This window comes from Anguilla anguilla, chromosome 7, assembly GCF_013347855.1.
Source record: "Anguilla anguilla isolate fAngAng1 chromosome 7, fAngAng1.pri, whole genome shotgun sequence".
In the NCBI taxonomy this organism is placed as follows: Eukaryota; Metazoa; Chordata; class Actinopteri; order Anguilliformes; family Anguillidae; genus Anguilla; species Anguilla anguilla.
This window is the reverse complement of record NC_049207.1, coordinates 43,195,092-43,208,977: the sequence shown is the minus strand read 5'-3', so window position 1 is coordinate 43,208,977 and position 13,886 is coordinate 43,195,092. Positions and strand designations below refer to the sequence as shown.

The 13,886-nt window shown below is 39.3% G+C and overlaps 1 protein-coding gene across 1 annotated transcript in view; it reads right to left on the bottom strand.

Annotated features, from left to right (window-relative positions):
- The window catches only part of LOC118231139 (FH2 domain-containing protein 1-like), a 34,283-nt gene extending 28,135 nt beyond the window's left edge, over positions 1-6,148 (bottom strand). The window contains exon 1 of the mRNA XM_035424679.1: positions 6,015-6,148. The gene's annotated coding sequence lies outside the window, so the exon portion shown is untranslated. The remainder of the gene's footprint in view (positions 1-6,014) is intronic.
- Between the last annotated feature and the right edge of the window lie 7,738 nt (positions 6,149-13,886).

Genomic DNA, 13,886 nt, shown 5'->3' with positions numbered 1-13,886 from the left:
CACAACAGCAGCGATCATTGTTCAGTTTATAAAGAATTATTCCCATGGAGCTTAGAATTTCATAAACATAAAAGTGCAAACCATACAGTCTAAAAGATTTTTTAACCACAAGAGGAAACACAAAAATGGTCCTTTGGCTGATAAAGGAAACACCTACACAGCTTTGTAACTAGTGTTGCATTTAAGATAAAAGTCCCTCCAAGGCCCTCCCTTTAAATTTTTATATATTACATTACATTACATTACAGGCATTTAGCAGACACTCTTATCCAGAGCGACGTACAACAAGTGCATTGGTTCATGATGTAGAGGTGCAAAAGAAACACTAGAGTGAAGTATAAATCCAAGGCAAGTTTTGGCACAGGTAAGTGGACTTACTTAATATAACACTGCAGTTCAATTGATGATCTACTAAATGCATGCATGCAAGAACCAAAAATATGAAATATGCATAATATACAAGTGTATAAATAATGTGAGGAACTGATGAGTAAGCCAACAGAGTTCATCCCTGAAAAAAAAAGCTTTATGCTGAATCTTACATTTTCACTTGGCCCTTTGGATGGAAGCTTTACTACAGTGATGTGAGGAACAATCATCAGAGGAATAGGAACATAACAACAGTAGCCGAAAGAGGACCGTTTCTTTGGCTGGAGTTCTGAATCTCCCATAGACAAATACGCAGTACGGTTGGGGTTGTAGCGCTCTGGAACACGATCCAAGGAGAGGTGCCAAGGGCTCGTGCATCAGTCGCCAAGGGAACCGCAGCGCTCTCTGGGATTGGTTGTGCTGCATTTGACTAAAATAAGCGGCAATAAATAAAGAGAGAGGGCCTTCTGGCGCTGCCGGGCGGGGGGAAAAGGACGGACTCGGACGGGAACCTCCTCCCTGACGTCAGAACCAGCGACCTGCCCTTATTACACAGGCCAGCGAGGTCTTTTCACCAGCGCCTGCCGAACAAGAGAAGCACCTGTATAAATCGTTTGATTAAAAAAAAAGAAATGAATGAAAGCAGTCCCTAACAATGGGTTTCGCTGGCCTTCATTAAGGGCCTGTGTGCATGCGGTTATGAGGCAGATAACAAACGTGTCGCTACCAGCGTGGTAGCATTTTCAAATGCGCTTATCATTATGTTCAGATTTGTTCTGTAGTCATGCTTTGTTTTTGCTACACTTAAATGCAGTTTTTGTCATCCACTAACATGTAAAGCCTCAATGGATATCTCGTTACTTTATCACACATAACTGATTACGTAAAATGACAACTGCTTACTAATGTCCAATTACTTTGTACATTACATTTATTTAGCAGACACTTTTATCCAACTTTGTAGTTTCAGTTTTCCTTTCATATGTTTAATTTGGAGAGCCTGGGCAGCACAGCACTGATAATTAAGTGATGACAACAGCCACTGACCACAAGTGAATGGCTCAATAATTTTATCACAGAGGACATTTAGCCGAGTTGAAGTACCAGGAGTATGTGGATTGTGAATACAATACAAAACAGGATGTCACCCCCCAAAGATTTAATGAGAGGGCAATATGTTCCTTCATCTTGGGGGCTTGGCCTTTAGCTCAGTGAGATAATCCTATTACTTTCTGCGTTATGTGGACATCAAGGGAATGAATTTGAAGCCAAAACTAGAACTACCCATATCTTGGAACAAGTGCCTGTGCATTATATTTTATTTGTCAACCCCAGCAGTTTGGATTGTTCTCACAATTTGTGTGTGAAGTGGGGAGATGTCCAAGATATCATGTGGAGAAGAGGTAAACTGAGGCACTTTGGTTGACTTGAATTTACTGCATACCTGATGCGAGCAAGCCAAATATCAGTTATATTCAGCTAATAACACGAATGCAGGGGATTACCATAGATGCTGGGGATATTTTATTTCTCACTATTCCGGAAAGATCTAAAGTGTTGTAGCTCTTCAGTAAGAGAGGTACCTAGTTAGGCATTTGTGGACTGAATCCACTCTGGCAAGCACATGGACACTGCTAATTGCTGCTTAGTCACAGTGTCTTCACCTGAATCAGTCACATTCAATCTATCATGCAAAATGCCACTGTAAGAGCTGGAATTAGCAAAAGAGAGAGGATTATCAAAAAAAGTCCTAAGATTAAGTGGAATTCCACAATATAAAGTAATAAAAACATTTAGCCTATTTTATATACTGTGCTTATTCACAAACCAAAAACTGGTTTGCACGAATGCCCTTAAAGGAGCCAATAACACTTAAATGGCTTTGTCTTTTGTTTGAAATTCACAGGTTGAGGTACCTGTGCTATTATGAGATCCCGCATATATAATGGATTTCAAATGCAGTGATTAATAACACACAAATGTATTGGACACATTTCTCATTCCGCTCTGTATCGATAAAAACTATGCATGGAGTTAATTTACCCATGCAATACACACACACACACACACACACACACACATGTACATGTATACCCACACACAAACACACACACACACACAAACACACACAACTACACTTACACACTATTCACAGAATACATTTTTAGGTCACTGCCTTCTAGGAGGAAGGTTCCCATAAATCTCACCCTTATGAGAACATGTGGTTTGAAACAACAGGCCATCACAAGCTTTGCATAACAGTAATAAAGGTGATTGCAGCCAATGCAACCCCATTAAATCCTGAAAAGAATTACTAAAGTGACAAAATATTCCAGAGGATATTTAACATTTTAGCATTATACCAATCTACAGTGGCACAGGTCTCTAGGCTAAATGGCACAGACAGACTGGCACAAATATGGAATCTCTAAGAAACACTGGAATTTCAGTCTTCAGTAGTAATCCTACCATTTTATCCAATCGTAACACTAGTGAATAAAACCGAAGGAAATTCTATTATTTTCAACCTTGAGGGAAAATGTACTCATTGAGAGAGTATACAAAAGATTTATACCATACAAACAGTAAGGACTGATTATTTGAAGTTATGGGCAGAAGAGTTAGCATGAGAATTGAAAAGGGTTATTAGATTTGAAATGCCCATGCAGGTGTTTCCATATTATAACATATGAATTGAATGAAGAAAGTAGTGAGAATAAGGTTTTATTGCTCCATGTTGAAGTCTCACGTGCTTTCCCTCATTGTTCCATCCTTTATTTCAGTTAAAATGGCTGTGTCTGGAGTTCAGGAATAATTATTCCCAGCAGAAATAATCTTATAAAGGGGCATCACACCTAATGACACAAGAGGCCAAAAAATAAAAGTGTGAGAACTGAACACAGAAAAACAAAACAAAAACCAACTGTTGTATCACTGCCAAACAATTGTGTAATCTTGATAATACCCAGGAGCCCCTTGGCATCGTGGGAGGGATGCAGTTTGGCTGCCATGGTGACAAACAGGTGGGACGCCGAGAGAGGGAGCCAAAAAAAAATAATGTTTACAAGCAGCAGAAACCCAGTGAGGGATCCATTTCCCCTTTGTAATTTCAAAATACTCAAACCACACCAGAAGATTACCATAAAACTACACAGATTTGCTGGTGAAAAAAAATATTAGAATTGATGAGTAAAAATTAATAACCTATATCACTCAGTGCTAAACCCCAAGACTTCCACAATTCTGCCACTTAGCTTGTCTCCAATGAGTTGATTTTTTTAAGTCAGCATGGGCAGAATAAACTGTACTTGCAAAACCCTGTAACATATTTTAATATGGTGCTATTATGTTTAGATACCACCTGATTTGTGCTGCATGTTTGACATTTTCATTTTCTATCTGCTATCTGCCCGAAGTTCAACGTTCAAAACCTCCCCGTGCCCAGTACACTTTGAAGACTAGCCAATTTACAGTAAGATTTCGATAGGCAGATAGGGACCAGAGTTTCCCTTACCCATTTCGCTTATCACTCACTCTGTTATGGTCTGTCCCTAGACCAGCTCGTAACAACAGGCAATGTCTATTTCTGATTTTTCACCTCATTAAATGGTAGGCCTATAAGATATTCATTGATGTTCCTCTGGTATCCTATATAAAATAACACTTAACACCGGCTTTAATAACAAAGTAGACAATCTTTGCAGAATGGATATGGTCTATAACTGTGGGAAGCAAAAAGATATGGCAACTTGTGAAACTCACTACAAAAGGTAAATATAGCCTATGTTCACGTTGTATGTCAATTGAAATTTAAGGTCATTTGCAAAGTTTTGATGAAACACAAAGATTTGTCTGCCCACCATTTGCATTTGTAGTAGGCCTAAGCCAGGCAATTAACCGACATACATCTCTCACTGTAACAGTGAAGAAAAACCTGATGACCTTGGCTACAGGATACCGCTGAATTACACTGCCAGCAAGTCATTTTCTTATTTTATTCTACCATTTTAATTTGTTGAAACTCCACAACTATTTTTTCAACTGCTCTCTCACACAAATCAATCAAGTGTTTCAAATGGCTTCAACGTTAGAACGGAGCTGACATTTCCCCAGTTAGTCTTTGTTTCCATGACAACGTGGAGAGCGAATCCTCCCCCCTGACCTGACCCAAGCTTTGCCCCTAAACGCTTAAATGCATTGCTTGTAATTCATGTCAGCATGAGAAATGGCACTGAAAGGCCAAGCAAACTGAGGGTTTTTGGAGACCGGACCAAACCGGGTCAGCTCGGCACGACCCTGGGAGACAGGAAAACTCGACTGAACATATGCCTACAGTAGCAACTTACAATCAGCAAGGAATGTAATTTAGTGTAGGAGAACTAAATACTATTTCACGAAGTGTGGAACGTTACCAACTTGCTAAGCTACATACATTTAATAATAAGCGCATATGGCTACTGTTGTTATTCAGGATTTTCCTTTCATTTAATGATCATTTTCTCAGGCCCCATTTATGACCGTGCCAAAACCATCTCAAGGCGGCACGGCTTTGTTACCTGAGCGCTCCAGGCAATAGCTCAACTTTCAAATGAAAACGTTTCAGCGTGTGCACCCTGTAAAGATACCCGTTATCAAGTTTCATCGTTGGTATATTTTACACACAACGGAAAAGTGACGCTCACCACCACCCAGCTGTCCCTTCCGCAAAAACAAACAAAGCAGGCTAATGGGTAGCCAACGGAACCGCAGCCAACCGGGATCTCAAAATTGAAGTTGGTTTGTGGCATCTTGACAGAAACGCGCATAATTGCTTTCTTGGGGTCTCCTTTGAGAATGCACTGTTCTAAAATTTTACCACCGCAGTATAACTTTTTTCTTATTTAACTAATGAATTATTCCAATAATAAAAATAAATAAATAGATAAAAATAAAAATGTAACGTGTTTATCATGGAAACACAGTAGCCTAATTATATATACGGAGCAAAAATATGGAAATAACGTAAATTGTCCTACAGTAACCGATTACACTCAAAACGTTGAAGAAAGTACCTCCCATTAGGTTATTTATTCTTTGTGCAAATCAGTTAACCTAAATGAAGGTACTACATTTTATGAATAACATTAGCTAATTATACCCGTAGGCTATATTTGCAGGCTATATAGGCTATGCCGTGGACATTTTTCTTTTCCGATTGCTGATGACAATCCATAGAGCGAGGCTACACTGGTAGAACCGACACAAACGGGCTACATTAACCACCCAACCTATACTGCGTAAAATACCAGATTAAAAAATGGTAACCTATGTTTATTCCCCATAACAACTTGAACAATCATGTTTGAGAGGAATGTTAAGACTAGAATAACCAAGATCTCTACAAAATTAAAACCATGTGTAGATATATTGGTTACTTTAGTATCAATATTTTCTCTGGTGAACATTAACGCGATTAGTCTTTAGGTGTGCCAATTAAGATTGTCCACATAAGCGTAGGCATCAATTTTACGGAGATTGCACCTTTTTGGTTGGTGACCCAAATGATGTGTCAAACCCACTCATCGCTGCAGTGGTACAGAAAACAATAAAAATATACACGTATATAGGGCGAAAAAATGGGTATCCATTTCAAATGGGTAACTTACCATAAATATTACGATGGTATGCAATTAGAATTTATAGTCCCAATGTTTCAAACCAATGAGAATGAGAAGGGTCCTTATCCTCTGGTCGCGAACGGACACACACCTACTGTGAGCAGCTCTGTCAGGGAAATGTGAAAATCAAGCAGCTTCAGGCGGAGCATCTGCGCCTGCGCAGATTACTGGGACCAGCACAGGTGAAAGCGTGGAACAAGTTTGTCTGAAAACTTCCCTACAAAAATTGAAGCCGGCGAAGCCACAGATCTATTACTTACATGACAGCTGATAAACTACTAGGTGACGTCACGAACGATTTTGGCCGCTGTGCTATAACTTTTCTGAACCTTTAGCCTAAATCTGAAATCAGCGTGGGACAAAATTGTGGGTTATTCCACCGTATTCTACAGGTTATGTTGTTACGCGTGGACAGAGAAAACAACAGTCTTCTGTCCTTATTTAAAGGGACCATTTGCTGTGCTGGATGCCCTTGTGCAACGAAATATACGCAGTACAGGAACAGTGCAAGAAGCAGAATGATTCAAACCAGTCCTCTCCCTGAATTTCTGCACGGATGCCACACAGATTGTTCAGTTTAACTGTTTAAGGCTACTGCGTATAGGATTATGCTAGATTTAGGCGCAACCATGCTCACCGGTTTGCCATACAATCAGTAAATAAGTTTTGTGGGACTAGCGCAAGGGTTTAGCATACATCATGATTGTGTAAACCACCGTGGGGAATGTCCCTAACTAGTGCAAACTGAACACATCACAGATTGCCATGACAGCATAGGACGCAGTTGTTATATGACGTAACAGTGCAGAACGATTTCCGTGGCTTCCCTACTATGACGCAATAACGCAATATTGGTCAGTCTATATATTCCAGTACAATTATAACGTAGTTTATTGGTTGGCAAGTTTCGTTGGAAAGTCTTTCTGATGGATCGTTTTCGGATGAAAATACAGTAGGCACGTTTTATTCTTCAATTTTTATACCTATATTTTTTTAGGTTTTCTCTATTGAAACTTCTTAGGTTAATTTCTCTTGTCGCCTATTTTAAGACTCAAAACATGGGCTGAATAAGATATCTGACGGCGAAGCTCTGCAATCGTTTGCATTGTTGCTTACTGGATTTTGTAATGGTATAGCAATTTTGAGCAATTTTATGTTGGTGAGCTAGACAATGTTGCCAAACTTTCATATCAACTAAGGGCAAGGTTGAGAAGTGCTATGATATCCAGGAAAACCTGCAGCATCAGGCAGTGTTCACCCAGTTGATTTCTCTAGCTGACAGGCTAAAGCACTGGACCCACATTCTGGCAACATTAACCACCAGAGGGCAGGGGTTTAAACATCAGACAGATCGGTTTTGCCCCAGCTGTCATCTTCCAATGAAATTGGAATTGATCTGCCTGAAACTTAGCCTGCCCTCTAGTAATATCATATTTAATGTAAGCAGTAATTTGTTTTTTGGTTAAACTTTCTGTGTCTTTTATATTCCATCCCAGCCTTTTGCGAATCGACATCAACAAGGTCAGTGCATGGTCTCCCTCAGCCAGATCACCGTCAGCTTACCTGCCCAAATTTCATATTCCCGTGAAGAGCTCCTACAGCTCCAATATATCTGGTCACCACACCACCGGATATCTGATGGCAGAGGAGCTGTTCATGTACAGGTGAGGCAGTGTGAGATGAGTGATATCACTAAGGCAGTGTGAGATGAGTGATATCACTGAGGCAGTGTGAGATGAGTCATATTACTGAGGCAGTGTGAGATGAGTCATATCACTGAGGCAGTGTGAGATGAGTGATGTCACTGAGGCAGTGTGAGATTTTGGCTGGAGGGATATCACTGAGGCAGTGTGAGATGAGTCATATCAGGCAGTGTGAGATGAGTGATATCACTGAGGCAGTGTGAGATGAGTCATATCACTAAGGCAGTGTGAGATGAGTCATATCACTGAGGCAGTGTGAGATGAGTGATGTCACTGAGGCAGTGTGAGATTTTGGCTCTGTGAGGCAGTGTGAGATTTTGGCTTCAGTGATATCACTGAGGCAGTGACTGCTCCTTTCTGCAGTAATAGTCTAGCCGGGACCATTTTGAATGGAGAGGTTGCTGCTGCTGCCCAGACACACAGACTTCTCTCTATGACCCTATTGTGCATGTATGCAAATTAAATAAACGAAGGAAATGAACCAGAAGAATCCTGTTTTGAGTACTGCTAGGCCCTGCTCTAGTTCTAGCTTTCAAAGAGTGCAATCAATGTCTCTCTGCAACCCTATTCCTACATTTATTTGCTGCCACACCTGCAGTATGAATCCCTCTTAGGCCAATTTATAGAGCAAAGTTCATGCATATAAAATACATGTATACACAAGTGGCAAGCACGTGACAAGCTTATAACCATGTACAGTGCCCTGCTAAATTATTCACAAAATATATCATAGAGTGCCAGTAATGAGCTATATTGTATGCTAAAAAATTCAAAACTTATCTTGCTTATACAATAAATGAATAAAATTTCTTTGTAAGAAAAGTAATACTTTTAATTAATATTGTTTAATTAAACCAGGCAGTTTATAGTTCCAGGATGCATAGCTGTGGAGGCTAAGAGAGAAGTAATTCTTAATACAATGGGTGGATGTCATGTAAACAATAGCCTGATATAAATGTTCCCGCTAAAATATGTTACACGATTAATGCTAAAGATCGAGCTAGAATCAGGGAAGGTCAGTAGAATCTTCTGGTTTTCCCTTCTGTCTGATAGTCCATAGTCCAATAATGTCACCGATTGGCCAGAGATTACACACATCAGGCTTAAATGAGGCCCTGAGGAGGGGAATGAAAACCAGCAGCACTACTGGCCACAAGGGCCAGATTTGAGTGTCCCTGTACTAGCCTTTTATGACTTATACATCACACACCATACTGCATGCAGCAGGATGTTTGTGCTGAGACCATAAACGGCGGGTAATGCAGAATCCGAAAGGTTATTCTGAGATTGTGCAGGCCCATGCCTGCCTGTGGGTCTCTGAGCTTCATTCAGTGCCTTAGCCATCAGCGTGGTGCAGGTGTCAACTGGAGGGGGCTCATTATAAAATGGGGCTGGGGAAGAGCTGTGAAGAGCTGGAAACTGAGCCGAGAACATGAGGGCTGAGGAACAATGACCAACGTGTTCCCATAAAACCACAGTATGGCAGGCGTATTTCACCCAGCAGAGGCAAGCGGGACAGAGGCTCCTGACAATCATTAACGAGGCAGCAGCCCCAGGGTAAGGCCGGCCACACACTGAATCTGACATTAATTGGCTTCCCTCCCGACCTCTGCAGATAAGCCAAGGTGTGTTCTCAGAGCTCGAGATTTCGGTGAATGACAGGAAAGGCCATAGCAAAAAGACAAAAGAGAAACCAAAAGCCAGGCACTCGTTCTTTTTCCATTTGCTCCAAAGAGCAGCATACACTGTTAACAGGATCCACAGTCTTGCAGGGAATAGTACTATAAAACAAGAGCATTGCAATATTTATAAAGGCCTGCAATGAAAGAAAGCCGTGGCATTAGTATTGCACATATAATTTAACATTTTATCTATAGTCTCCCAGAAGAAACACTTGACTTACCAAAGTCAAAGAATATCTTTATTATCATCAGTGAGTAGATGACCTTGAATCCCAAGGGGAGAAATAACCTTTCTTCCTACTGTTGCATACCATGTTGTGAAGCATATGAACAGATACAAAATGAAAACAGCATGTGTAGCTACAGTGCAATAAATGTGTGCACACAGACACAGTAGATATAAAAAATTAGATGGTAGTGCAGAGAAAATAAAGCCAGTGACAAGTTAGTAGTACAGAAATACCACATAAAATGCATTTAAAAAACACAGAAACAAGTCTGTTGTAATTTGTAGTTACTTGCACCACAGTACCAGTTACCTTCACCCAATGTTCTGTTAATTACAGCTAAAACCGTCAAACATAATTGCACAAATGTTCCTTCAGAAACGTACAAATTTTAAATATATAAGAGATTTCACAACATTTCAGATGCTGGATTTGTTCCCCATAATTAGTCTTTAAATAACATCTGTAATTAGCATGGTATCAGGGGGATGTTCAGCTGATGTCGTTACTGAAAAATTTCACAAAATGAAGTGATTATGCAAATACAAGAAATTATTCATTCTGTTGGTTCTGTTTATAGATGATGACACTCAGTGTGGCAGTACAAATGTTACAAAGGTATTATTTTCTGGACAAGTAAAATAAAATTTTGGTCACATGCACCTTCAGTACCTCTTGAGAAAACAAATAAATAAGGCTGTTTTCAGCATCCAAAAGATTTCAAAACATAGTAATGAAATAATGTAATTTTCTGTTTTTTTGTGTGAATACATATTTATACATTTATACATTTTTTTTTTGAAAACGCGAGACACGTAAACGATAGACCTGTGGATCTACCTCTCCCCATCTATAATTAATGTGACTTCAAACTGACGCTTGACTGAACAAGGACATTTGATTTGCCTATTACACATTTGCAAAGTGGAGAACTTTTAAAAACAACTTTTTTAAAACTTACAACCTAGCAAAAACAAGTAAAGGTAATGACTTATTGATTCAAAAGGTCTCCAATTCTTTTCATTTAGATTGAATCACTGCCTTGGGATAGAGAATCATTTTACTTAGCTATCAACTTGGGGGCCAGGCAATGTCCTGGATTAGAATGAGAAGGACAAATTCACATAGACATGTTACACTTAAACTGATCACTATCATTTATCCCCCACAAAAGATCTTAGAGGATACTTTATGGCTACTTAATATGCATGCAGTATTTCGCATACCCTGCCAAATGGGCTGTGCCAACGTACATGTTCATTCATGGCCAGAATGTAGTTCTACTTCTGTTTGTTTAACGATCTGAAAAGCACATATTGTGTTTTATTAGTAAGGCAAATCAGCTGTTTCCATACTGATTGTGTTTTAATAGTACAGCAAGTTCCCTCTTGTTCTATCAGGAAGATGTAGTTCTCACTATAGTCTTCATTCAAGTATGACACTCAGATCCACTTGATTATCTTAATGAAAAGCGCTTTAATACTGTGTACAGAAGCATAGAAAAAAAAGCCTTCGCTTTTTTAAACTTCCATTCATTTAAACTTTGGAACGCATAATACACACAACAAACTTCCTGTCTATGCACAAAATAGGCTCTTGCAGGTGACCCATTTGGATCTCCACACTTGCCTTGCTCTCCTTCTTCCACTTTGCTGTAAAAGATATAATATTTCAGATAAGAGGTTAAATGGAGATTGTGATTCAGTGCACTCAGCAAAGAGCCTGTGGCATGGTGGAAAGCGTGCAAGCGATCTCTAAGAGCTGTCGCCTCATGTTACAAGTCAAATTACACAATCAAACTAATGAGCCGCGCTTAGAAAATCAGAGTTTAATTAAAGCGTCCCACCCGTTTTCCCCGACAGGAAAGAAGCGAGCCAAAATGACCAAGAAGTCATTTTGAGATACAAATGCCTCCACACATTCTGCTCAGAGTTCAATTGTTTGAAACCACTGCGTTTCAGCATACAGCCTTCTTCGGGGTTTCCGTTCGCTGACAAATTGCTGCATGCCAAAATGTTTTGGTTTTAGCAATAAAGGATTAATTTCTTCCATTGGACATCAACTGCAGCTGGAGGTTTTAATGCACCCTGCTACTTCCTGCACCTTGAGAGATTATCAAAATGGTGCCCCAGAAAAGCCTTAGTCAGGATTTTAATATGATCACTGCTCCATGACTACTCTAAATCAAATAGCAGCTGAAAGAACACTTTAAATTACACACCAGCTCAAAGATGTTGACAAACAATTAAAAGCAAGAATTAATTTTTCTTTTTCTTCACAAACAGTTTGGCAAATTCAGAAATCACTAAAACGAAACTGGGTGTCAAGAAACAAATAACATTCTGCTTTGGACATAATTTATATTCAAATCATCTGCATCATCACCCCCTAACTTGTAATTGAGAGATTGGCAGTCATGTCAGTGATACCATGAACCTAGTTACAGCTGGGTCTCTTTTAGGCTAAAGTCGATAAGGGTTGCATCGTGCAGTTGCTTCTGGACCCACGCCATTTGTAAAAGCCGTATCACCAGGAAAATCCTATGTGCTAATCATCAAAAATGAATCGCACAGTATGAAACTCCATATGCGTGAGTGACAATTGCGTTGATTACAATCTATTAGAAAATTAATAGCTCTATGACTAGGATTATGTAAGTTCCTCATATCTCAGCTGTCAATTATCAATCTCTGTATTATCCTGCCAAGATTGTTAACATCATTTGTGCCAAGCAACTGTAGGGGATAATAATGCTGCTATTGATAGTGATACCACTGACAATGATGGTGATTTCAAAATGTGTGGAACTTAAACAAAGGGCTGGGAAAGAGATGTGCCTGGCAACGGCTTTAAAAACACACTAAGCAAAATGTGACTGCATTAACCACAGGCAGCAACTACCATCTGTTCCCCTGTCTACTGGAAGAGACCGAAGAATTAATGAGCTTCACTGCAGAACAGGGAAGGGTAGAGCAAGCCAGCACATCGTCTGGCATTTTCACAACTTTCCAATAATGTTGCGTGAACATTCATACACTACCAATTAGTCAGATATTGAGAATGCATAGCATAGTATAGCGTAATTAGCACACTGAATATTGTATCTTGTTTGAATGAAGGCGTCGTGGTTGGAGAAACTGACCTGGGACTAAACGTTGCTGGTCTGAATTTTGAAGGTGGAACTACACTTAAGCATAGTGCTTAACCTATACTGCTTCAAATGTGCTTAAGGTTAAATGTGCAATGTAAAAATACACCAAGTCACAGATAAATACATACACAAACCAAATTAATTATTTAAAAAGTCATGCTGTATCCCTTCTCTTTCTATGTGTGTGTGTGTGTGTTTGTTTGTTTTTTGTTTTTTTGGTTTTTTTTTTTGTTTTGTGAGATTGGCCTTATTGATTTGAGCTGATGTCAGTGTTCACTCGGTTAGGTCTGTATGCAAGACACTGAGGACCGGCCAGTATTTGGTGGCATAGTCACTGAAGACACAGTCAGACACAAATTCCCACACCTGGTTCACACTTTGAATTTGAGTAGTCACAGTGTTCATATAGGCTACTGTCACAAAACAGTTAAAAGTATTAACAGTACACATGTCAGTGTGAATTTCATTAAAATGTTAATTTAATGGTTTTCTGCCTGCACAATGAGCATGCTTTTCAGCTTAATCTGAAATAATTAGAGGAAGGGTACAGCTATAATACCATTGATGGCTTATTTTAAAGAATACATCAACAGTAAATTATGTTTCTGCTATGTTGGTTATAGTGGTGGTTTTTAACAATGAACCAAGAGCTGAAATTGTTTTTCAAGGCACAGGAAATTAGTTTCAGTGCCCTAAATTATAGGAATAGCTTACTTCATCTGGATTCAGCAACCATTCCCTACTCAGAAATATCAGTTTGCTTCATTGCAACTTAATCATTGGATGCTTTTGTTTTTATCTTCTTCATAAATAAAACAGTGCATATTTCCATAAGACCATTGCTTGAAACAGAGGCCTATACAGTTTGTCCGCAATATTTTAAAAAAAAAAACAATTACAAAAATGCTGCTTTTTGTTATTCACAGCTCATCGTGAGGGTAGTAGACTGTTGAAAATGAACTTAAGGCAAGGAAAGAAGGATTATAAAATGATTAGCATATCTGACCAATGAACAGAGAGGACTGAAAATGAATACATTTAAAACGCAATGTCACACACCATTTGTTTTCCATATTTCAAAAGGGATGTTTTCATCT